This window comes from Tursiops truncatus, chromosome 7 (genome assembly GCF_011762595.2).
Source record: "Tursiops truncatus isolate mTurTru1 chromosome 7, mTurTru1.mat.Y, whole genome shotgun sequence".
Lineage (NCBI taxonomy): Eukaryota > Metazoa > Chordata > Mammalia > Artiodactyla > Delphinidae > Tursiops > Tursiops truncatus.
Window position 1 is genome coordinate 37,790,910 of NC_047040.1, and position 23,911 is coordinate 37,814,820.

Consider the following 23,911-nt stretch of genomic DNA (forward strand, 5'->3'; position numbering starts at 1 on the left):
GTGGCTGTAGACACTCAGCAACGGGGAGCTGGTTCCAAACCACCTGTATTCAGTCATTCCATCTCTAGTCTGCTCACCTCCACCCGGCCAGCTGGCTCTACTTCCTTAGCTCCTGCCTGCCTGTGCCTGGTTTCTGCTGTGTTGCCCACGTAGTTATGCCTGGCTCCAGGCACTCAGCTTTTTCACCTGCAGTTGCCCCTCTCCCTGGCTTGTTTAGCAACCTGGGGAACACTCCTCCTGGGGGCCCCTTGAGGAATGGCTTGGAATGGCTTAGCAAGTAAAGGCTAAGGTTTCTCTTACTTCCAGCCCAAATGTCTCCCCCCAGCATTCGTCTGTTTATTACTTCTTAGACCTTCCGCCTGGATGTCACTTGTGTGCCTCAGACTCCTTTTCCACCTCGCCTTCCCATCCCCTCCAGCCCTGCTCGGACTCTTATAGTCATCCCTTTGGTTAGTGCCACTACTGTTTACTCAGTTGGCCCAGCTTAAACCTGCGGGGGTTATTCTTTATTCTTCCATTCTTCCTTCTTCCCCACCTCCTCATAGCCCGTGAGCTGCCAAGTCTTATGGGCTTGGCCTCCTACGTAACTACTTTGAATCTGTTGTCTCTTCTCCACGTCTGGCAGACAGTCTGACTCCTTGGCAGGGATGCAAGGCCCTTCATTCTGGTCCCCACCTGCGCCTTACCCTCAGCTCCCACCCTCCCACCCATCCCATCCCCTGCTCCAGCCACGCATCTGTTTTCCTAGGTTCTTGGGCTTCTCAGCTGCGAGCAGTAGCACACCCGCACTCCTTGGTACCTTTAGAAATGTAGGGGGCGTTACATTAGTTATCGTAACGGTTGGGATTAGCGGGTAGGGTCAGAGATGGCAAATATCCTGCAGTGTGTGGGACATTCTCTCAAAGGGGAATTGTCCCACCCAGAACTGCAGTAGCCACCCTGTTGAGAAGCAGAATGGGGCTGTGTCATGCCTCTGTCCTTTGTACCTGCATTCCCTTGGCTTGAGACGCTCCTCCTCGACCCCAGCCTGGGGAACTCCCACATATTCTTTTAATTCTAGTTTTAAAAAGATACCACTTTCTCTCTGAAGCCTCCAGCACCCGTTTCATGCTGAGGGTAGTTGGTTCCCCGCTTTGTTCCAGGCACTGGTACCTCGAGTGGAGCACTTCTCTGAGCATGCCTTTCCCTGCAGAAGGGCCAGTCTTTTTTTTTTTTTTTTTGCGGTACGCAGGCCTCTCACTGTGTGGCCTCTCCCGCTGCGGAGCACAGGCTCCGGACGCGCAGGCTCAGGGGCCATGGCTCACGGGCCCAGCCGCTCCGCGGCATGTGGGATCCTCCCGGACTGGGGCACGAACCCGTGTCCCCTGCATTGGCAGACGGACTCTCAACCACTGCGCCACCAGGGAAGCCCTAGAAGGGCCAGTCTTATACAGCTTTGCGTTTCCTGCATCTGGCATGGGGTTGGCAGGTAGTACCGTGAGGTCACCATAAGGTAAAGAGGGCGGATTGACTGAAATGAATGAATCCCAGAGCCTGGCAGCCAGTCAGTCCTTAGATGGGCTTTACTTGCTGCACTTGAATTTCATCTTCTCCTTCCTCCGTCCCCGCCTCTCTCTGTTTTTTCCTTTCTTTATTGCAGTCTCTCTAACTCTGGCATGCGCTTCTTCATTACTACAGATCGGCCGTCTTCCATAGTTACAGTCATCTGCGGTTCCTCGAGGCATCTAAGAATTGAAATAGATCTTGGCCATCTTTGCTCCCGAGGTGTGATTGCAGTAGTTACAGCTCCTGTTTCCAAGGCAACAGCCTTCTGGTTGTGAGTAGAGTGCTTCTCTTAGTGGATCTCCATTCGGAGAGAGGAGTCTGAATGGCTTCTATCTCCATATTCAAACTTACCCTGCTTTATTGCTTATAAAAGGCCAGTTTACATTCGAATAGGGCAAGGATAAACTATTACTCTGCTCTGACAATTTTAACACTTTTTATTGAAGCATACTATACATATAGAAGAGAACACGTATAAGTGTCTATCTCCATGAACGCACCTGTGTACGTAGCACCCAGATCAATAAACAGCACCTCAAAGCTTAATGATTTTTCATGGAACTGTTGGATTTTTTTTCTAATGTGCATTTCTTATTGATGTTTTATCTAAGAACCACATTTCTTTCCCAAACCGATACTAATCTAAGACCCTGTAAGATGGGGCCTGATTTAAGACCCCGGGCATTCAACCCACAGGTTACATAGGGAGCTTTAGGTCATTCCTATTTAAAATACCATTTAAAAATGCTAGTTCTCTGGCATTAGGGAGGTTCCCTGTGGATCAGCTGCTTCAGTCTGATGGACTCACTCTGTTCTTTGAAAGCAATGCATGCGAGGAAGGCCTCAGTCCAGGCTGTTTCCTCAGTGCAGGCTGATGATTCACATGAAACAGATGCACACAGACATAGAGCCCCCTCTCCTCACTCCATTCCTCCATATTTTTCTCCCTTCTTTCCTCCCTCCCTCCCTCCCTCCCTTCTTTCCTTCCTTGTCATGTCTCCTGTATATCACTTGGTGCGAGTGGGATTTAGGAATCAGATCATTCTGGAATAAATCCCACCTGTCACCCATGCTGTGTGGCAGTTCTTTTCAACCTCTCTGGTTTTCAATTTCCTCATCTGTAAAGTGGGAATAATATACTCCTCTTGTAGACTTAATGTGAGGAATGAATGAGATAATGAATGTGAAACACACCAGCATTTTGCTTGGTTCACAGAAATAAGCAATAGTTCCCTCTCTTTTCTCACCCAAAGTTGAAAATTGTCAGAGCTTTCATCACGTTATTCCTGGATAACTGTTGTCACCTATGTGATCTCTTTGCTCCTGCTTCCCCTGCTCCAATTCATCTCCAATGCTTGTCCCTCCAGATTTATCTTTCCAAACCCCTACTTCCACTTTTGCTCTTCCCTTCTCAAAAAGATCAGTAGATTTTCATGGTATGTATGCTAAAGCCTGGCTTTGAAGGACTTCCTAAGTTGGCCCTAGAGCCTCTGGCTTATCATTCATAACTGCCATGTTGAGAACTGTGTTATTTCAGGGAATAAATGAGGTGACTGCACTGTAATGCATGTAGAGAAGTGTTTGAGTGACATATATAGCATGTTTGAGACAAATATAGGTGTTTGGGAGACATATGTAGCTTCCTCCAGGCTAGCCAGTTGTCCCTTTGGTGTGCCTTAGGTTTTCCTGCCCCTGTATCACCCACTGGCAATGCCCTCTTATAGGTCACCCATTTGGGCATATCAAACACAGAGGCACTTTGCCCTGGGGCCCTGGAGAAGGTGATGCCTGTGGACCATGGAGAAAGGGGTGGTTGGCAGCCCCCTGCCCCTGTTTTCCTGACATAATCTGCTGGGTTCCTCAGCTTTGCCACAACCTGAGACATTTGACCCCTACCTGTAGGTCCTGTCCCATTTGGCTTTGAGGATTTAAGGAGCTTCAGCTGAACTCGGGGACGCTGTGTCACGTTGGAAAATTGGGCTTTTTTGTTTTGTTTTTCTAAATTTATTTATTTTATTAATTTTATTTTTGGCTGCGTTGGGTCTTCGTTGCTGCGTGCGGGCTTTTCTCTAGTTGCGGCGAGCGGGGGCTACTTTTCGTTGCGGTGCGCGGGCTTCTCACTGCGGTGGCTTCTCTTGTTGCGAGCACGGGCTCTAGGCGCGCGGGCTTCAGTAGTTGTGGCACGCGGGCTCAGTAGTTGTGGCTCACAGGTTCTAGAGCGCAGGCTCAGTAGTTGTGGCGCACGGGCTTAGTTGCTCCACGGCATGTGGGATCTTCCTGGACCAGGGCTTGAACCCGTGTCCCCTGCATTGGCAGGCAGATTCTTAACCACTGCGCCACCAGGGAAGCCCTGGGCTTTGGTTTTGTTCCTAAGTTGTCATGTCTACCTTGCACCCGACTCTGATGACTCTTTCTCAGCTCCTCCCTTTTCTGGAATGACTTCCTCCCTCAGAACCCCAGTGTCGAGAATGGGGTTTCCACTCCTGACAGACAGGCTTCCCTGCACTCCAGGGGTTTTGTTTTGGACACCCCCATTCCAGCCCTAGACCAGCTGCTTACTCAGATAACCACCAGTTATCTGGGGCCATAATTTCCAGATACCCTGCCTAGTGGAACAATTGCCTCTTAGCCCCTGGAAATGTCGTACTGAAGTAGCATAAGTTCATTTAAAATGCCCTTTTTGGAACTTGGCTTTCTGGCCTCTTACCTATCCAAAATAAGGTGGAGAGTCAGGAAGTAGTCTGAAAACCAGAGCTTATGATCAGGCACACCTAGATATTGCAAGATCTAAGGATTCTTTACTCCCAGGCTCTCACTTAGAGCCTTGTGCTTTTACTTGAGACATACTGCTGTGGTTGATTGCCTTTTAAGTGTGCAGTAACCCAGAAACAGCCAATTTTAGGCTGTTTACAATAGGGAGAAATGATAACCCAACAGAGAGCGAAAGTAAGGAAAAATGACAAAAGCATAAAATAACTGAGAAATTGCATAAAAAATGCTGGAGTGATTTAGTATTTTAAAGCATGCTAAGAACATCTTTGAAGTATAGGATGTATATAACGGTGACCTTCTGCTGTCGGCAAAGTGTGCGATTACTATCTTTATAATCTTTTAAAGAAAGTAGGAGAGGGTGCTACTATAGTACACATTTTAAGGAAATCTCCACCTGAAATGGCTAAAATAAAAAGCATTCCCACATTTATGAGGGCTAAACTTTTATTCATTTGTTCATCTAATATATAATGAGCACCTATTATGTGCTGGACACTGTTCTAGGTGCTGAAGATATATTACAAAGCAAAATACAAAATCCCTGCCCTCTCCCCTCTTGGAGATTAATCTAGAAAACTAGGCTATCCAGAGTGAATAATTCTCTATGACTTGAGAGGGCCAAGCCTTTTCCTTTATTATTTTTAATAGATTATATGGGAAGTTTTTCTATGTTGTAAATAGATTAAATGGAAGAGATTATTTCTAAGACTTTCAAAACTGGTTGCATGAATGTCATATACCATGTTGAAAGTCTCTTTGGAGCTTGACTTACCCTAGTTATTTTTCATCACAACAGGAAGTACGAATTGTGGTTTGTTTTTTTGCAGGTGGGGAAATGGCAGAATGGAGAGGTGTAATGACTTGCCTGAGGTTATACAGGGGTTAGTGACACTCTTCAATGCTCAGACTGGAAGATTTCCCACTTCCAAGTTCAAGTTCCTGGGTTGGGACCATTGTTCAGTTGTGTAAAGAATAAGGGGTAAAAAAAAAAAAAAATAAGGGGTAAAAAAGTCCAAATTTTAAATATGAAAGGTTAAAAAAAATGGAGTGATTTAACGTTCATGTAATCAGTCCTAAAATGAATTCCTCACCCATGGCTTGTACATTAGTGGCTTAACTGGATCTCTGAAGGATATAATTTCAAGTGTAATTTTCCTTTTGCCCCCCTTCCCTCTGGCAATGTTATAGAAATCTCTTAGCTGTTACTTGGGGCTTTCTAAATGATCAAAATGAAACAGCTACCGCAGCTTTTATTTTGATCCTTAATCAGAAAGAACTGAAAATGGTGGTGTTTGATGGAAAATTTTTTAGATGGTCACCTCTGGTTGGTCTCCAGGCAGCCACCATATCCTCAGATAGGTTCCACCTGCCCGAGCAGTCACTTTGCTGCCTTCATGTACAGCTTTTTCCTGGCCTGCATCCAGTTTGTGACTTTTTGCTTGGAGAGTGAGCATTTGATTTCTTTCTTCTTCTTTTTTTTTTTTAACTAAAGTTCATTTTTTTTTTTATACAGGGATATGTCATATGCTTTATGGAGTATAGATTCTAGATGGATTTTTAATTACCTCAAGCCAAATATGTTTTAAATTTTAGCCCTTGGAGGGTGTGATAAAATACTTTCACTACTGGAGTTCAGTTTATGAAAACATAGGTGGTTCGGATTAGAACTCTTCTGTTATGCTGCTAATAAAGCCAAAGGGTTGAAATAGGATTAAAAAACCATTTATTTTGTTTTTAAAATTTAAGTGTAGTAGATGTACAATATTAAATGTTACAGGCGTACAATATAGAGATTCACAATTTTTTTGAAGGTTATGCTCCATTTATAGTTATTATAAAATATTGGCTATATTCCCTGTGTTGTACAATATTGTCTTTTTTTTTTAATATCATGGAATCATGTGCTCTTTCAAATGTTAAAGAAAAGTGATACCTATTGGTTTGTGGTATTCTCATGGCAACATTTAATGTGCTCTGTTCATAAATGGTCTCAATTGCAGTACTCTCTGCATGTGAGATATCCCACACTTAGGAGTTAAAGAGTCACAGAACAAAACACTCAATCATTTTTATTAGACAAGGCAGGGACAGTAAAGAAAAAAAAAAGGAGACAACGCAAGCTTTCATTTTAAGAAAGCTTTTACTTAAGCAAGTGCATTTGCATTTCTGTGACTAAAATAAGAAAAAGCTATCTGGTGTGTGGAATGGGTTAATGATGTGTTTGCCCTTAGTTGGGTTTTTGGCTAGAGGGAGATTAGGGGTTGATATAGGACAGAACAATTCTATGAGGACTCAATTCTGCAGGAGTCTTACTGGGTTTTCTCAGTGTTTTTTTTGGCTGCTGACTCTTTCACCCTTCTTGTCATTGAGCCAACTATCATTTTCATTCTGTAAGTGGTAATGACTACTACAAATTTGAGAAAGTTTAGTTTCTTTTAAAGCAGAGTGTGTGTGTGTGTGTGTGTGTGTGTGTGTGTGTAGAGAGAGAGAGAGAGTTTTTTTTTTAAAGAGCAGTTTTAGGTTCATAGCCAATTTGAGAGGAAGGTACAGAGATTTCCCACATACCCCCTGCCCCCCCAACACGTGCATAACCCCCATTATCAACATCCCCACTGAGTGGTACATTTGTTACAACTGATGAATCTACATCGACATTATGATGAATTTTTATTTTTAAAGAACCTATGAAATCTGACCTGTTAACTTTATCCTAAGTATTTTGTCCTGTTATCTGGAGTCATGGATTTTGACTTCCTGAACTATAAAAAGGTGATTTTTCTCTTTACCCTCAGGGGTCTGGGAGAAGTTAAGATAAGGTTCTCATTTTCTAAAAGATGTGAAGGAAGTCCCCAGGTGTTTCCTACCTTTCTCGATGGAGGGATGATGAAGACAATATGAGATTCATCTTATATGGATGAGATGGGTGCCAGGTAGAAGGAAAGACTTTCTCCTTCTGAGTGTATTGTCATTCGTAAGTTGAAAGTCATTATACTTTCTTTAAACGTTCTTTTGTGGAAAGAATGGACTCATTTTGGCAAGTTGGAATTTTCACAGAGAATTTCCATTAGCGCAAATCCATATGCATCAAAGTGAGAAAAGCCTTCAAAGGACAACCTCTGGGGAATAGGTCAAAATTTTTCATTCGGGATGGGAATTTGATTCTGCAGTTGTTAGTGGTCTGTAATTAGGGCTGACTTGATTATGCAAATCCTAGGAATGGAGCCAAAACATTACAGACTCATTTATAACTCCCCCACCCCCTGTGAATAACCATATTAATAAGTAATTTTAGGGTCTGGGTTCTAAAATAATTTTATTAAAATATAAGAGTGATGTTTCTTGTTTTTTCTACAAGAAGATAGTGCCAGAAAGCTCTGCCGTTTCTTCTTTCTGGCTACTTCCTGTCTGGATTTTGCTTCCTGCTCTCTGCCCAGAATGCTCTATCAGAGGGAACTACTGTATGGTCAGGAAGGTTGGTTTGTATAAAAGTACGTGAATATTTTGTTCTTGTCGGTAGGAAGTGAGCCGTTGCTGATACCTAAATTCTTACTGCAAAGCCTGGCACATACCATACGTTACAGATTTTTAGTTGAGATTCCTAGTGGTGTGCGTGTTTGCATTTTGCCCTTGGGTTTTCTCTTATTTCATCACACACAGCAAAGGTGGTTTTGACATCTGAGCTTCAGATTCTGTTTTCCTCGTAAGGGTGAACTAGACTTGCAGGCTCTCTCTTCTGGCCATCTATGAGAAGTTAGCAGGCCTTTTCTCTTGTTTGATACGAGGCAAGTGTTCTTGCTGGCTCAGTAGTAGTATATATTGTGTCTCCAGCTTTGTTCTGGTCTTTGGTTTGGCCGTGAAGTTTCAGAGTCTCTAGGGTCCCTTCTTGTCACTCCACCTTAAACCTTCTTCAGGAGACTCAGCGGTAATGACAGCTACTACCGAAGAGACAGGGTATCAGCTGTCATCAAAGTTTCCTCTTTAGCATAGAGACTTTGGGTGAAAGTTTTTAGAAAAGACTGTCTATGTCTTTTTGATTGTTGTTGTTCTTACCAAGAAAGCCTTTGATGAATTTCCTTATAAAAGACTGTTTGGTTCAGGTCTCTGCTTCCAGGAAAGGTATTATTACCATTTTTCTGGGGAGGCCGCCGAGATGCTTGATTTTGCTCAAGGACCTATAAGGCTGCATGGCCTTTTTATTGCACCACATTATTTTTCAGTGAGTTATAGTATAAGTGGCCCTCTGTTTATAGGTGAACAAAGAGTGGTGATAAGCCCCCAGAGATACTTGAGGATTTTAGGTAAAGTAGGAACCCAGAGAAGGCAGACATCCTCCATGGAGAGCCCTTGCTGCTCGCGTCATGGTATCACCAGCACCAAGCTCAGCCTCTAGCACACAGGGGTCTGCAGCGTATGCATGTTGCCCGTGGAATTAAAGACTGTGAATTGGAGGACAGTTTAATAAAGAAAAAGGAAGAGAAAAGATGTGACAGGGAAATTTTCTCAGGCAGCCTAAAGACAGTTAGGTTAGCTTAGATGAAGAAGGGAAGGAGAGATTATTTATAGGATTTGCAGAGTCATGGCGGGCTAGACAAAGAGCGACCCAGATGCAGAGAATTTCACAAGGAGTTATCTCACAGCAGGACTTTTAATTCCAAGATCTTTTAAGTGCCGGAATTTGTCTTCGCGTCTCAGGTTTACGAAGTTACTTTTATAATGAGGAGGTTGACTCTATTGCTGGGTTGTGTTGTTAGGCTGTGGCTTTGGGAGGGGTGCCAGAGAATGCACGTGTGCACACATGAACACACGTGTGTGCATGCATGAGCAGGAGCTGATCAACTAGGGCCTCGGGTAGGAGTAGGAGTACCTGACTCAGCGCACCAGCCTCATGACCCCAGAGCCCTGGGCCCATCCTGCTTTCCTCTCACTCAGCTAGCTAGTTAATCTCCTTGACAACAAAGACATTATTGGCAATATAGGAGGACTGTGCTTAAGGCTGTTTTACCTCGTCTTTAAGAACCTGGAAGGAATTTTTGGAAGTACCCTTTATGTCCAGGCCCCAGGGATTTGGCACTGGTTGAGACCTAGATAATGGAAACTTTCACTTCTTAGTTTGAGTGTGTTGGAAGTTTTTCAGAGCTCCCAGAGCATTTCATGATTATCTACTTAGAGCAGTGACTACATTTCTGTCATATAGAAAGAGATACCGAAACAAAATAAGAAGACGTATTTTGAAACACCATTTAAAAGAAACTGGAACGGTCACTAATCACTGGGGAAATGCAACTCAAAACCACCATGAGATATCACTTCATACCCATTAAGATGGCTGTTATCAAAAGAAAACAGAAAACAGTAAGTGTTGGTTAGGTCACAGAGAAACTAAAGCCCTTGTGCATTGCTGGTGGGAATGTAAAAATGGTACAGCTGCTGTGGAAAACAGTATGGCATTTCCTCAAAAAATAGACCATAGAATTACCATTTGAGGACTTCCCTGGTGGCACAGTGGTTAAGAATCCGCCTGCCAGTGCAGGGCACACGGGTTCGATCCCCGGTCCCCGAGCCACAACTACTGAGCCCACATGCCACAGCTACTGAAGCCCGTGCGCCTAGAGCCCGTGCTCCGCAGCAAGAGAAGCCACCGCAGTGAGAAACCCGGGCACCGCAACGAAGAGTAGCCCCTGCTTGCCGCAACTAGAGAAAGCCTGCACGCAGCAGTGAAGACATTTGACCCAACAACTCCGCTTCTGCATATATATCCACAATAATTGAAAGCTGAGACTTGAACAGATAGTTGTATGCCAATGATCAGAGCAGTATTATTCACATAGCCTAAAGATGGAAACAACTCACATGTCCATCGACAGATGAATGTATAAACAAAATGTGTATATGCATACAATGGAATGTTAGCATTCAAAAGGAATGAATTTCTGAAACATGCCACAACATGGATGAATCTCGAAGACATTATGCTAACTGAAATAAGCCAGACAGAAAAGGACAAATATTGCAACATCCCATTTATATGGTAGTCAAATTTGTAGAAATGGAAAGTAGAATAGTGCTTACCAGGGGTAGGGGTAGGAGGCAAGGGGGAAGTTGTTGTTTAATAGGTACAGAGTTTCCATATAGGATAATGGAAAAATTCTGGAGATAGTGGTGATGGTTGCATAACAATGTTGTTAATGCCGCTGAATTGTACACTTGAAAATGCTTAAACTGGTAAAGTTAATGCTATGTATATTTTACCTCAATAAAAAATATTTGTGCAAAAAATGTGTTTTAAGATACTAAAAGAAAAAGAGTAGGAAAATGGAACTGAAGAAAGTCATGACGGTTTTTTCCTAAAGATTTATAATAATCAGTAAAAAGCAGACTAGTATTGTGTGTTGATTCTAAGTTTTATCAAGTGAAAATATTCTGTGTGGCTTTAACTTTTTTTTAAAAAGAATACTTCTTAAAACTATTGTCGAATCATGTTGAACTGGCAAATATCCAGCTTTCTGTGGGTCTGCATTGGTACCCATGTTTGGCTAACTGACTTCCTTTGCACAGTGACCTAAAAGAAAGCTGACTACCTTGACTGTAAAGAAATCTGCAGTTACTGAAGCTGCCTCCAAGCCAGTCCCGAAATCTGCTTAAGCTCAGGCACCTGCATTTTAAACCCTAAACCTGTGCAAGCGGTGTGCTTGTTTCTTAGGGGCTGGATTCATGTTTTCACTTTCTCCTCCATTTTTATGAAGGCAGGCTGCTCTCTGAGATTTGGAGACATCTACTGACTTCTCTATTTTCTACACCTCCTGAGGCACCCACAGCATGAGTCCAGTTTTTTTTTTTTTTTCTTCCTCTCTTTGTATAGTCTTTGTCTTTTTTTTTCACCAGAGACAAGACCATATTTATTTATTTATTTATTATTATCATTATTTTTTAACATCTTTATTGGAGTATAATTGCTTTACAATGGTGTGTTAGTTTCTGCTTTATAACAAAGTGAATCAGTTATACATATACCTACGTTCCCATATCTCTTCCCTCTTGCGTCTCCCACCCTCCCACCCTCCCTATCCCACCCCTCTAGGTGGTCACAAAGCACCGAGCTGATCTCCCTGTGCTATGCAGCTGCTTCCCACTAGCTATCTATTTTACCTTTGGTAGTGTATATATGTCCATGACACTCTCTCACTTTGTCACATTCTGTGTTGAAAAAAAGAAGGTTGAGAAGGTTTGAAGCCCCTCACAGCACAGTTCACTGTTTACTGGGGATACATGGAAGTCTTGCACTAGGGGCATGTGGCTGCTCAAATTTCATAGGAAATAATTGGCTCAGAATATGAGCTTCTCGATTTGTTATTTATGTGTAGAGCCTTATACCCCCTTCTTTTCTTGTGCCATTTTCTGAAACACCTAGGCCTTTGCTTTAAATCCATTCTACGGGAGATTAGTGATGTCTTCAGAAATAATGTTTTTTTTTTTAACAAAAAAGCCATTTAATAGAAGAATCCTTTTAAGTTAGGAGCAATTAGTATCTCCATTCAGAATGAGTCTTAAAGTGTATTTTTTAGAAAACTTGAGCCTGGAAGGTAGATGAACTTTAGGAAATATATATATATATATTTCCTAAAGTTAAACATCTACCATATATATATATGAATATATAAATATATAAATATATCTATATCTATCTATCTATATACATATAAAATTTCCCCTTTGTCTTCCCCTGGCTGATTTATTTCCTGATGTAATGACTATAATGCACTTTGGTTTTGTTAACTTTGTTGTACGTAGATGCTTGTATTCAAACGGTCTTACCTTTGGCTCTGTTGTGCCTACATGTACCTTTTGTAAAACTGTTGATATGTGGAGAATATCTAAATGTTGGTTTTAAAGTTAAAGTGTCTTTTAAAGGCACACAGTTAAAGACACAGAAAGACAGGAATCTCTTCTACCGGTGCTCCTGACAGGGGCTAACTGTCCTAACTGTTTTAAGTTCACACTCCTAGTGATTTAGAAACCAGCCTGGTCCACTGTTGGGCATTTGCTAGAAACTCGTTCTTTATCTGAAATCTCTCTTTTTTAAATTACTTTCCCCATTTGTCTTATTTTCTGCTGTTTAGAACAATAAGTGAAAGTGGTATGAATTCAAGGACTCTGTATTTTAGATTTGAAAAGGGGTTCAAGTTATAGGTCATCCATACATTTTCTCTCAAACCATGTGTACAAAAGACAGCCCCCATTACAAAAATATAAATTCAGAATATGATAAGAATTTCCTTCAGTCATTTTTCTTGATTTAGAACAGATGGATTAAGATTCCTTACTATTTTTTTGCGGTATGTGGGCCTCTCACTGTTATGGCATCTCCCGTTGCGGAGCACAGGCTCTGGATGCGCAGGCTCAGTGGCCATGGCTTATGGGCCCAGCCGCTCCACGGCATGTGGGATCTTCCCGGACCGGGGCATGAACCTGTGTCCCCTGCATCGGCAGGCGGACTCTCAACCACCGTGCCACCAGGGAAGCCCCCTTACTATTTTAAAACTGTACTTAGTAACCACCCATTTAAAAGGTCTCCTGCAATGAACACCACAGACGCACGATGAAGCATTTCTCTGTTTGTTGGGTGTCCTTCCATTAAGCATGGTGTCTGCTCTGGCTTCCATGATGTGACTGGAGGAGGTACACTGTTACTCGTCATCAGCGCTCTAGCCCTGCTTTCTCTGGCTTTCTTGTGCTGGTGGACATGTGGCAGTCTGTAGTGGGGCAGCCTCTTTGCACACTGACGGTGCTGACAACAGCAGAGCACATAACAACCTGGAGAAAAGGGAAGTTCATAGATCTGCTAAAGACTAAGCACAGGCCTGCACTTCTTCCTCTTTTTAAAATTTTTATGCTCCCAACTTATAATTTATAGATTATCAATTCCAAAACTATGACAGTTTAAGGCAAGGCAGGTTAGATTGGTTCCTTCTTGCTAGGTAAGAAGGAATACCTAATTTCTATCCAAATAGGAGCCTGTCCGGTTACTGATTTAGTTTTACTGCCCTTGTGTCTCTTCGTTTTTAATTTTTTTAAATTAAGAATTGCTGTTGGACCAGAGGGCAGACAGCAGAATCAAGAACTACAATCCTGCAGCCTGTGGAACAAAAACCACATCACAGAAAGATAGACAAGATGAAAAGGCAGAGGGCTATGTACCAGATGAAGGAACAAGATAAAACCCGAGAAAAACAACTAAATAAAATGGAGATAGGAAATCTTCCAGAAAGAGAATTCAGAATAATGATAGTGAAGATGATCCTGGACCTCGGAAAAAGAATGGAGGCAAAGATCGAGAAGATGCAAGGAATGTTTAACAAAGATCTAGAAGAATTAGAGAACAAAAAAACAGAGATGAACAATACAATAACTGAAATGAAAAATAGACTAGAAGGAATCAATAGCAGAATAACTGAGGCAGAAGAATGGATAAGTGACCTGGAAGACAGAAAGGTGGAATTCACTGCTGCAGAACAGAATGAAGAAAAAAGAATGAAAAGAAATGAAGACAGCCTGAGAGACCTCTGGGACAACATTAAATGCAACAATATTCACATTACAGGGGTCCCAGAAGGAGAAGAGAGAGAGAAAGGACCCAAGAAAATATTTGAAGAGATTATAGTAGAAAACATCCCTAACGTGGGAAAGGAAATAGCCACCCAAGTCCAGGAAGTGCAGAGAGTCCAATACAAGGTAAACCCAAGGAGAAACAGGCCGAGACACATAGTAAAATTGGCAAAAATTAAAGACAAAGAAAAATTAATGAAAGCAGCAAGGGAAAAACGACAAATAGCGTACAAGGGAACTCCCATAAGGTTAACAGCTGATTTCTCAGCAGAAACTCTACAAGCCAGAAGGGGAGTGGCATGACATACTTAAAGTGATGAAAGGGAAGAACCTACAACCAAGATTACTCTACCCGGCAAGGATCTCATTCAGATTCAATGGAGAAATCAAAAGTTGACAGACAAGCAAAAGCTAAGAGAATTCAGCACCACCAAACCAGCTCTACAACAAATGCTAAAGGAACTTCTCTAAGTGGGAAACACAAGAGGAGAAAAGGACCTACAAAAAGAAACCGCCCAAAGTTAAGAAAATGGTCATAGGAACATACATATCGATAATTACCTTACACGTGAATAGATTAAATACGCCAACCAAAAGACAGGCTTGCTGAATGGATACAAGAACAAACCCATATATATGCTGTTTACAAGAGACCCACTTCAGACCTAGGGACACATACAGACTGAAAGTGAGGGGATGGAAAAAGATATTCCATGCAAATGGAAATCAAAAGAAAGCTGGAGTAGCAATACTCATATCAGATAAAATAGACTTTAAAATAAAGAATGTTACAAGAGACAAGGAAGGACACTATGTAATGATCAAGGGATCAATCCAAGAAGAAGATATAACAATTATAAATATATATGCACCCAAATAGGAGCACCTCAATACATAATAAGGCAAATGCGAACAGCTATAAAAGAGGAAATCGACAGTAACACAATAATAGTGGGGGACTTCAACACCTCACTTACACCAACGGACAGATCATCCAAAATGAAAATAAATAAGGAAACAGAAGCTTTAAATGACACAACAGACCAGATAGATTTAATTGATATTTATAGGACATTCATCCAAAAATAGCAGACTACACTTTCTTCTCAAGTGCGCATGGAACATTCTCCAGGATACATCACATCTTGGGTCACCAATCAAGCCTCAGTAAATTTAAGAAAATTGAAGTCATGTCAAGCATCTTTTATGACCACAACACTATGAGATTAGAAATCAATTACAGGGAAAGAAACGTAAAAAACACAAACACATGAAGGCTAAACAGTACGTTACTAAATAACGAAGAGATCACTGAAGAAATCAAAGAGGAAGTCAAAAAACACCTAGAGACAAATGACAATGAAAACACGATGATCCAAAACCTATGGGATGCAGCAAAAGCAGTTCTAAGAGGGAAGTTTATAGCTATACAATCCTACCTCAAGAAACAAGAAAAATCTCAAAGAATCTAACGTTACACCTAAAGGAACTAGAGAAAGAAGAACAAAGAAAACCCTAAGTTAGCAGAAGGAAAGAAATCATAAACATCAGAGCAGAAATAAATGAAATAGAAACAAAGAAAACAATAGCAAAGATCAAAAAAACTAAAAGCTGGTTCTTTGAGAAGATAAAGAAAATTGATAAACCATTAGCCAGACTCATCAAGAAAAAGAGGGAGAGGACTCAAATCAATTAAATTAGAAGTGAAAAAGGAGAATTTACAACAGACACCACAGAAATACAAAGCATCCTGAGAGACTACTACAAGCAACTCTATGCCAATAAAATGGACAACCTGGAAGAAATGGACAAATTCTTAGAAAGGTATAAACTTCCAAGACTGAACCAGGAAGAAATAGAAAATATGAACAGACGAATCACAAGTAATGAAATTGAGACTGTGATTAAAACTCTTCCAACAAACAAAAGTCGAGGACCAGATGGCTTCACAGGTGAATTCTATCAAACATTTAGAGAAGAGCTAACACCCATCCTTCTCAAACTCTTCCAAAAAATTGCAGGGGAAGGAACACTCCCAAACTCATTCTATGAAGCCACCATCACCCTGATACCAAAACCAGAAAAAGATACTACAGAAAAAGAAAATTACAGACCAATATCACTGATGAATATAGATGCAAAAAACCTCAATGATGCAGAAATCCTCAACAAAATAAATACTAGCAAACAGAATCCAACAACACATTAAAAGGATCATACAGTATGATCAAGTGGGATTTATCCCAGGGATGTAAGGATTCTTTAATATATGCAAATCAATCAATGTGATACACCATATTAACAAATTGAAGAAGAAAAACCATATGATCATCTCAATAGATGCAGAAAAAGCTTTTGATAAAATTCAACACCCATTTATGATAAAAACTCTCCAGAAAGTGAGCATAGAGGGAAACTACCTCAGCATAATAGACAAACTCACAGCAAATATCATTCTCAATGGTGAAAAACTGAAAGCATTACTTCTAAGATCAGGAACAAGACAAGGATGTCCACTCTCACCAGTATTATTCAACATAGTTTTGGAAGTCCTAGTCACAGCAATCAGAGAAGAAAAAGAAGTAAAAGTAATACAGATTGGAAAAGAAGAGGTAAAACTGTCACTGTTTGCAGATGACATGATACTATACATAGAGAATCCTAGAAATGCCACCGGAAAACTTCTAGAGCTATTCAATGAATTTGGTAAAGTTGCAAGATACAAAATTAATGCACAGAAATCTCTTGCATTCCTATACACTAATGATGAAAAATCTGAAAGAGAAATTATGGAAACACTCTCATTTACCATTGCAACAAAAAGAATAAAATACTTAGGAATAAACCTACCTAGGGAAACAAAAGACCTGTATGCAGAAAACTATAAGACACTGATGAAAGAACTTAAAGATGACACCAACAGATGGAGAGATATACCCTGTTCTTGGATTGGAAGAATCAGTATTGTGAAAATGACTCCACTACCCAAAGCAATCTACAGAGTCAATGCAATCCCTGTCAAATTACCAATGGCATTTTTTTTTACAGAACTAGAACAAATCATCTTAAAATTTGTATGGAGACACCAAAGACCCCGAATAGCCAAAGCAGTCTTGAGGGAAAAAAACGGAGCTGGAGGAATCAGACTCCCTGACTTCAGACTATACTACAAAGCTACAGTAATCAAACAGTATGGTACTGGCACAAAAACAAAAACATAGATCAGTGGAACAAGATAGAAAGCCCAGAGATAAACCTACGCACCTATGGTCAACTAATCTATGACAAAGGAGGCAAAGATATACAATGGAGGAAAGATAGTCTCTTCAGTAAGTGGTGCTGGGAAAACTGGACAGCTACATGTAGAAGAATGAAACTAGAATACTCCCTAACACCATACACAAAAATAAACTCAAAATGGATTCGAGACCTAAATGTAAGACCAGACACTATAAAACTCTTAGAGGAAAACCTAGGCAGAACACTCTTTGACATAAATCACAGCAAGATCTTTTTCAATCCACCTCCTAGAGTAATGGATTTAAAAACAAAAATAAACAAATGGGACCTAATGAAACTTCAAAGCTTTTGCACAGCAAAGGAAACCATAACACGAAAAGACAACCCTCAGAATGGGAGAAAATATTTGCAAATGAATCAACGGGCAAAGGATTATTCTCCAAAATATATAAACAGCTCATGCAGCTCAGTATTAAAGAAACAAACAACCCAATCCAAAAATGGGCAGAAGACCTAAATAGACATCTCTCCAAAGAAGACATACAGATGGCCAAGAATCACATGAAAAGCTGCTCAACATCACTAATTATTAGAGAAATGCAAATCAAAACTACAATGAGGTATCACCTCACACCAGTTAGAATGAGCATCATCAGAAATTCTACTAACAACAAATGCTGGAGAGGGTGTGGAGAAAAGGGAACCCTCTTGCACTGTTGGTGACAATGTAAATTGATACAGCCACTGTGGGGAACAGTATGGAGGTTCCTTAAGGAACCTAAAAAAGAATTACCATATGACTCAGCAATTCCACTACTGGGCATATACCCAGAGAAAAGCATAATTCGAAAAGAGTCATGTATCACAATGTTCATTGCAGCTCTATTTACAATAGCCAGGACATGGAAGGAACTTAAATGCCCATCGACAGAAGAATGAGTAATGAAGATGTGGTACATATATGTACAGTGGAATATTACTCAGGCATAAAAAGGAACGAAATTGGGTCATTTTAGAGACGTGGATAGACCGAGAGACTTTCATATAGAGTGAAGTAAATCAGAAAGAGAAAAACAAATATTGGATATTAACACATACATGTGGAACCTAGAAAATGGTACAGATGAATTGGTTTGCAGAGCAGAAATTGAGACACAGATGTGGAGAACAAATGTATGGATACCAAGGGGGGAAAGCGGCGTGTGGTGGGGGTGGTGGTGTGATGAATTGGAAGATGGGATTGACATGTATACGCTGATGTGTATAAAATGGGTGATTAATAAGAAAAAATAAGTAAACATTAAAAAAAAAAAGAATTGCTGTTTGAACAAAGGTCGCACCCACAGCAAAAGTGATTCACCTTATGATGAACAAGGCCCTGGGTTGCCTTTTCCATCACTTTAGCTCGTGTTTCCCAAAGTGCAGTTCCCTGTGGTGTGCTGAGGTGAACTGCTCAGAGAGCTAAGCTTCCAAATTGATGGAGTCCAGTTCCAGGAACGTTGGCCCCCCTGACTGGACATCTCGGGGACCCAGGTGGCATTTTCACTCTACCTCTCGCCTCTGCTTCTCTCTATTTTCTTCATTCGCTGCCTTCCTGAAGACCACATTTCTTGTCTCCTCGGATTACATAGGGGGACACGTGGCTACAGCTCCAGCCAAAGAGAGAGATGTCTTGCTCTCCATCTCCTCACATTCCCTGGATGGGGAACCTCCTGGTCCCCCCCGGGCCTTGTGGTTCGGTTAACACGGTGAGGGCCTGGGGCAGCATATTGCACAAATGGCTCTCAGGAACTTGCTTTGTGGAGGTGGTTTGTAATTGGGAAGGGGAACGTTTTGAATAAGCCAGACAATCTGATGGGTGTGTACCCCACTGGGTACACGAAGTGCTGTAATACATCTACTTCCTCCTTCTGGAGTATCCATTTTTCCTAGAGTTTTAGAAGAAACATTATTTGCTATTAAAGCAAATGCATAAATACAACAGAGACTAAGATGGAACCTATACAAGACATCTTAAGATAACCCCAAGGGAGAGTAATTTAATTTTGTATTTGGGGTCTGCTCCTCTGCTGTTAGGATGCTTCAGTAGGATAGTTCAGGAAGCACCAACATTTCTGGCCGATTACAGGCGGGAGTTGAAAGCTTAACATGAAACCGTGGAGGAAGATACTGAGTGCTTTTACCTGTTTTAGTTCAATGAGGCCAGAAGATTTGCAGCCTGCGTATTATAGAATTGGATAGAGAATACTCCCACTGGGGGTGGCTGAGCTCAGAAACATTAATCTTTCAAGGAACCCCTGCTTATTAATATTGTTTCTGGAATGAGGCTGAATAATAAGACTGAGTCAGTGCAGGAGGCCACGGTTAACCCTTTTGCTTGTTGACTGTAGGACCACATAGTGTTGCCCTTGTCTGCCGAGCGTCCACCTAACATAGTGTGACTTTCTTTTTCTTGGCTACAGAAAGAAGATAAAACTCTAACCACAGGGCCTTTTCTCCACCCAGCTGAGGCTGCAGCTGAAGTGATTTTCTGTGATTTAAATACCTATGTGGAAATACGCTGGAGAGTTAGTAAAGCACTGACTTACGAAGGCTTCTGCATTAACATTCTTCTGGTTTTCAAGTGCATCCAAGTTTCTCTTTATATACATATGTGGAATACATACATATAGAATAACTGATATTCATAGAATAATGCAGAAATCAGCATTACTGAAGGCATTAATAAACTATCCACTGTGCTTTGGGACATCTTAGAATAAGATTCTAATAATGCCTGACAGCAAAGAGAATTCAAAAGGAGCCAGTGAATAAATGGGGAATGCCACCTAGGTTTTTTACGAATCCCCTTTCATTTTCTCCTGAAACATAAAAAATAACTTCCCCATAACATTAAGGAAAAGTTTGAAAAAATAAAATTACTTACGGTTGACTACCCTCATACAAGTTGATTTTGGTTATTTATAAACAAGCAAACAAAGAAAAAACAATAACAAGCCCTTTGCAATAGGACTAAGGATTCCTGGATACTTCCTTCAGGAAGCACTATGAGGGTAAATTGGTACCAGTGTTGGTCCTGGATACCACGTGATCCTTACCTTACCTTGCAAAGGGCTGAGAGTCAAAAATGTTTGTCTCTGGCCTCTGCTCTTTCTTAGGTAAAAGATTAATTAAGAGTGTAAATTATCTTTCAAGAGCTTTTTCCAAAACACTACAGAAGTAAATGCAGATCTTTTGCTTAGCAGGATTTAAAATCAATTTAAATATTAGCCTTATGGTTCTTGTTAAGAGTTAGTTTAAAATGAGAATTTTGCAGCTAAAAGATTTGGAAACTTGGGGAATATTTTAAAGGTATAGATTATTAGGCTGCAGCCCCGCAGATTTGGGGCATGGGGCGGGAATCTATATTTTTAAAAGGCTCTCTTAGTGATTCTGGTTTGAGAATAAATATTTAGGTAACAGAAGGAGATAAGAGGCAAAGTGGTAGAGTCTAAAAAAAGTGTTTATAACAATGTGCCTTATGCTTTTACTTTTTCTTTTTGTATTGAAGTATAGTTGATTTACAATGTGTTAGTTTCAGGTGTACAGCAAAGTGGTTCATATATATATATATATTATATATAATATATATATACTTTTTCAGATTCTTTTCCTTTACCGTAGGTTATTACAAGATATTGAATATAGGTCCCTGTGCTATACGTTAATCCCAAACTCCTAGTTTATCCTTCTTGCCCCTTTTTATGCCTTTTCTTTTTTGCTAAAAGATGATTGAAGAGTTTATTGTATATGTTGTTTGGAGGAGGCTTTTTTTTCCTCTTTATATACTTAAGGAAAACAAAATCTGAAGATACTGTTTTTTTTTTCCCCTAGGAGTTTGCACCTACCTAGCAATTTTGGGATAAAAGCACAAAAGAAATCTTATAAAGGCTATTATCCCATAGTGAAAGAATGATCCTTTATCTGCAGAGTGTAGTTGACAATGAAAACAAGGCTTGATGTATATATGTTAATATTACTCTTAGAATTTTTGAGTGTAGTGGTCTTAATATGTATCTTGGGGAAAAAAATAAGCAGTGGAAACATTCTTGTTCATATTTTTATTACTAAGATGGACAGTTATGCCTCAGTTGTTGAAATCTAGGAATTCTGGGAAACAAGCTGGAATTTGGGTTCACCCAAGTGTAAGTCTAGATAAACCAGTCATTTAGTCTGCATGCAGTTTGCAGTAAATGAAATTAAGCCAACTTTGTTTTGGAATATGTGAATCACAACAGCACTAAAACCCAGAAAGATTAATGGGCAGAGAATAGGAACAGGTTTTTCACAGGAGGAAATGCTTGCACACACGCCTATGGGGAAATGCTCCACTCCAAATCAAAGAAATGGAAGTAAAAAAGTAATGAGAAACCATTTTATGGCTACTTAATGAATACAGATACAAATAAAACAAAGCTAATGTGACCTGAGAAAATGAGTACATTCTTACATTTCTGGCAGCAATGTTAATAGCTCAGTTCTTTTTGAAGCCCATCGACAGTGGATGAAAAAGTCATACAAATGGTCAGACCCTTTGACCTGGCCATTCAACTTCTTGGAACCTATTCTAAAGACAAACTGCTAAAGAAGAAAAAAGCTATAAGAAAAAACCCCCATTTATTGTATTGTTATTTCTGATGGTGAAAAATTAGAAGGAATGTAGGTGGCCAACAATCGAGAGATAAAATTGGAATTTTCTTTTAGCTATTCCAAATGATATTCAGGAAGACTGGAAATGAAAAAGATTTGGAAGAAAGCAAAGTAAAATGTATGTGTTTATATATTGTAATAAAATATGTAAAAAGATTATCAAGAAATAAACAGTTTTATTTTATGGTGTTGGCAATATATGTGAAATTTAAAACAAAAAATTTTAGCAATAAATAAAAGATATTTTAAGAGGAGCGTTCTAAAGTGGAATGCTGGAATAATTTTTCTTCCTTCTTTGCCTTAATGCAGTAAAAATGGGTGAAATAAGAGTGGAATAAGATGCTTTTATTTGAAATTTGAGGGGTTTTAAAACTTTTCTCCTTTTAAAAAAATATTTATTTATTGGCTGCGCTGGGTCTTCGTTGCTGCACGCGGGCTTTCTCTAGTTGTGGCGAGTGGGGGCTACTCATTGTGGTGTGCGGGCTTCTTGTTGCAGTGGCTTCTCCTGTTGTGGAGCACGGGCTCTAGGTGTGAGGGCTTCAGTAGTTGCAGCACACGGGCTCGTTAGTTGCGGCACACGGGCCCTAGAGCATGCGGGCTTCAGTAGTTGCGGCGTGTGGGCTCAGTAGTTGTGGTGCATGGGCTCTAGGGTGTGCGGGCTTCAGTAGTTGTGGCTCGAGGGCTCTAGAGCACAGGCTCAGTAGTTGTGGCACACGGGCTTAGTTGCTCCGCAGCATGTGGGATCTTCCTGGACCAGGGATTGAACCTGTGTCCCCTGCACTGGCAGGTGGATTCTTAACCACTGTGCCACCGGGGAAGCCCCTAAAACTTTTCTCCTTTTACTAGCTTACCACCCCAGATGAATTTTATAGCCACCTCAGTTGTCTTTTCTGCTTTAAAATTTTTGTAGCCACCCAAACCAAGCCTTTGCTGACTGTGGGGTCAGACTGTCTGGATTTCAGTCCTATTTCTATCACTTACCTGGAGAAACTATATGACCACTCTGTGCTTTGGTTTCCTCATCTGGAAAATGGAGATAATAATGGCCTCTAACTGGTGAGAACTAAATGATATAATGTATAAACAGTGCATAATAAGGTGAGTGGTACTAAAAGCATTCAATAATATAAGCTATTCTTTATCCATCTTTGGAAGTGACTCTTGATTGCCCATCCCGCTTTCCCCTTTGTTAACAGAATCCCAATTTTGTTCAGGCATCCGGCTGCAATGTGCCCAACCCCAGGGGATGAATGAAGACCTCTTAGCAGATCATGGCAATCCTATTCCCATTTGGCACAAATTTGTTTAGAAGGGGTCATGTGACTTCATTCTGGTTCAGGAGATTTACTGGAAGACTGGGGGCTTCTGGGAAAGATATTTCTCCCTTATAAAAAAGAGAGAGGTTCAGGGAGTACATACTCCTTACCTCTCCCTGCCTCCAGTGTTCCTACTTTGGACATTCTTGTGTGATGATGTGTTGTTTGGAGCTTTTGCCACCATTTTGCAATCATAAGGAGGTGGTCACCAACTACCAAAGATGCAGAGCAAAAGGATGACATCACTGAACCACTGACCTACTCAGGCTAGAACAACCTACCTCAAAAGGTTTTGCTAAGAGATATATAAATGTCCAGATTGCTTAAGCCAATTTTAGTTGTTTTTTCTGATGTTTGCAGCTGAAAACATCCCAACTGATAGATAAGTTTAACTGTCATTGTCTAGTGTAGTGATTTTAAAATTATGCCACCAAAAGAAATTGTTTTTCATGAGTAGATTAAAATTTCTGAAATAAGTCAGCATTCTCCTATTAGTGTTTTATTATAGGTGCAGATTTTCATTATGGAAAGAATACTTTTAGAATTTAACCTTAGTTAATACCTATCGTATATTTTGGGCCTAGAAACATCTTTGAAAACTACTTTGATAATAAAAGTGAAATGTATGTGGACTTGTATGCTTTTAATTATCCACATGAAAAATATCCTCAAAATAAATACTGTAGTGATGTAGACATTTTGGTGAGAATGAATGTAAACCTGTAACTCGACAATTGATGATCCAG

The 23,911-nt window shown here is 40.5% G+C and overlaps 1 protein-coding gene across 8 annotated transcripts in view; it reads left to right on the forward strand.

The window, feature by feature from the left end:
• Positions 1 to 23,911, forward strand: part of ANKRD44 (ankyrin repeat domain 44) — a 317,342-nt gene that overhangs the window by 33,282 nt on the left and 260,149 nt on the right. Inside the window, exon 1 of one of the 8 annotated variants that reach the window (XM_073807442.1) lies at positions 1,690 to 1,816. The exons of the other annotated variants lie outside the window; for them this stretch is intronic. The gene's annotated coding sequence lies outside the window, so the exon portion shown is untranslated. Of the gene's footprint in view, positions 1 to 1,689; positions 1,817 to 23,911 lie in introns of those variants that run through there. 8 annotated transcript variants of the gene reach the window in all.